This window comes from Ascaphus truei, chromosome 12, assembly GCF_040206685.1.
Source record: "Ascaphus truei isolate aAscTru1 chromosome 12, aAscTru1.hap1, whole genome shotgun sequence".
NCBI classification, from domain to species: domain Eukaryota; kingdom Metazoa; phylum Chordata; class Amphibia; order Anura; family Ascaphidae; genus Ascaphus; species Ascaphus truei.
The window spans coordinates 39,340,640-39,343,317 of record NC_134494.1 but is presented as its reverse complement, the minus strand read 5'-3'; the positions used below and the strand labels follow the sequence as shown (position 1 = coordinate 39,343,317).

The 2,678-nt window shown below is 41.3% G+C and overlaps 1 long non-coding RNA gene across 1 annotated transcript; it reads right to left on the bottom strand.

Moving 5' to 3' along the window:
- Window positions 1–226: 226 nt before the first annotated feature.
- Window positions 227–2,056, bottom strand: LOC142463825 (uncharacterized). The gene is made up of 3 exons (XR_012787513.1): window positions 1,933–2,056; window positions 1,131–1,230; window positions 227–621 (listed from the first exon to the last, which is right to left on the bottom strand). It is a non-coding gene; the product is annotated as an uncharacterized LOC142463825 (long non-coding RNA).
- Between the last annotated feature and the right edge of the window lie 622 nt (window positions 2,057–2,678).

Here is a 2,678-nt window from a genome sequence, read left to right as displayed (position 1 = left end):
TCAAACATTTCACCTGGAAGGGTAGTTGTAACGATTTCTAAGAATGGGTGCGTTCGAAATCCGAACTTCACGGATTCAGCGTTTGATTTGAATTCCGATTGAGCCTGTTAGAGAATTCAACATTCCACTCAAACTCGGAGTCAAAATTGGAGCAAAATTGGAGCCAAAACCCAAGAACGCTCATGCTCTGATTTAATTATGTGGGGGGGGGGGGGGGGGTTGTTAATTAAATGGTTTGAAGTTTTTGGCGAAAAAAATGCCAAGTTTTGCAGAAATGTTTAAGTTCCAAACAATGTGACAACATTTTTTTTCCCATCGGGTTTTAAAAATCTCAAATAGAGTTTTGGCAAAACCAAAAGACGAACACTAGTGAGGATTGATCTAATATACGTATGTGCCTAAGCAATACTTTGTTGACTGAATAATGAATAATCATAATACTGGTTATCCTTTATTTTGCATCCATCCCGTCCGCTCTGTTGACTTCCCTTCCACGCACTGGCAGACTCTCCCAGCTTTCAGATGTATAAAAACTCCAAAGAGACTGTGAGGAAGGCGGTCGAACACACAGCCGGGTGTTTAGGAAGACAGTTCAGAATGGAATAGGTGAAACGCACATAGCTGAAAACAGAAACAGATACTAAGTAATGTACGAAAAAGGAACGTACAGCAGGTCAGGAACATGAGAAAACACCTTCACTATTATCATTTTATAATTTTGTAATTTATACTTTAGTCTATATATGTTAATTTGAAGTATTAAGTTATGTGAGTGTCTTTATATGATTGATATAATTCCCGTATAAGATATGATTTTGGAGAATTTGTGTTGAAGTTCTGTAATGTACATATGGGTTTTGTATGTGACATGAAAAACAATAAAACAATCTATGATAAATCAAAAGCTCCCTGAAATCTCACCTGTCCAAGGAAGCCCAGATGCCATATCTCTAACATCCAACTCCCCTCCCACCTCCTCCCATCCCCATGGGACCAGCTGTGCGGCTGGACCAATCCCCACCCTATGTAACATCCCGCCACCCCTTCTAAACCTTAATGGCTCCAGCTGTCAGACTGGGCCATATTCCAACCTGAGCCGCGCCTTATCCTACAATGAGCAGCACCCTTACCTTTTGATTCAACATTGTCCCTCATTCCCTCTAGTGCGTAAGCTCTCCGGACCAGGGCATCATTACCTCTCTGTACCTGCGTGTGCGTGTTTATCCTCACCTGTATGGTTATATCATTATTAAATCTCTGTACCCCCATTGTACCACGCTGCGGAATATGCTGGCGCTTCACAAATAAACGATAATAATAACAATATTCTATGCATTTTTTCTACATATAATGCATGGTTCTCATATGATGTGGTGGTCAGTACGTTTAGAAAAGCTACGCCTCTGTTCACATTACAATGGGAAGTGTATCATTTGTAGGGAAAATGGCGATCCCATTTTGTTTTCCAAACCCAGAGTATGTGGCGTCAGCAGAAGTCATCTCATCCTTTTCTATTTCAGGAATGTATGTATGTATGTCTTTATTTATATAGCGCCATTAGTGTACATAGCGCTTCACATTAGTAATACACGTGACAATCATATAAATAACAAATAACAGACCATGGGAATAAGTGCTCCAGACATGAAAGGAAAAATTCAGAAGAGGAGTCCCTGCTCCGGGGAGCTTACAATCTAATTGGTAATAGCTGAATTCCTGCAGATGAACATGGCATGCTCAAGCTACCAGACATGGGGCGGCCAACTCCAGTCCTCAAGGGTAACCAACAGGTCAGGTTTTCAAGGTATCCCAGTGTAACGCCTCTATCCAACCCGGCTGCAGAAGATCGGGTGTACACACATTCAGACTCCCCTTGCACTGCAGGCAGGGTTTCTACCTGCTTCAGCGTAGTGTAGCTCAGTCAGTTTTTACCTTTGTCTCAGGGCTTCTCTGGTGGATCCAGGCCTAGGCTGTAGTGAGGAGTAGAATAAGTAGAAAGGGCGCCAGGAACTTTTAACAGGATTCTTGCTTTATTGTCAGCAGGATCAGCCTACCAAACAGCATATATACTTAAAACCAGAGACAGAACATAAAACACAGACAAAGCTCAGTTTGTAGCACATCCAGTGAGACTCATACACGGTACAGTGCCTAAATATATATGTATAAATATCTAATAAGTAAAATGGTCTTTTAGTTTGACATTTTTGGCCAAAATTGTTGTAAGCCCCTGAGCCAACGCCAAGGCAGACCACATATCAGGGGTCCCTAACGCTAATATAAATTCTTAATAACCTGTGTAATAACAGGAAGAATGATTTATAGTAAATCTGTCAATATTAGTTGCAAAGTTCTAAGTCTGACTGAAGCTTTTATTAACCTGTACATTACCAGGAAAAGCACTCTGTATTAGAGATGTCACAGCCAAACTGCAAGCAGGCGAGTTCCCCTGAGTGGAAGATGCTATGGAGTGAGCCCATAACCATTTAAATGTGGGAGGGGGTGAGCTTAAATTAGGAAGGAGGTTGCCACCCTCCAATCAGCCATGACTAGCTGGACAAGAATTGTAAAACATACTGGACACCTAACAAGCTCCTATTGAACCCCCAAAATGAATCATTCTTCCTGTTATTACACAGGTTATTAAGAATTTATATTAGCGTTAGGGACCCCTGATA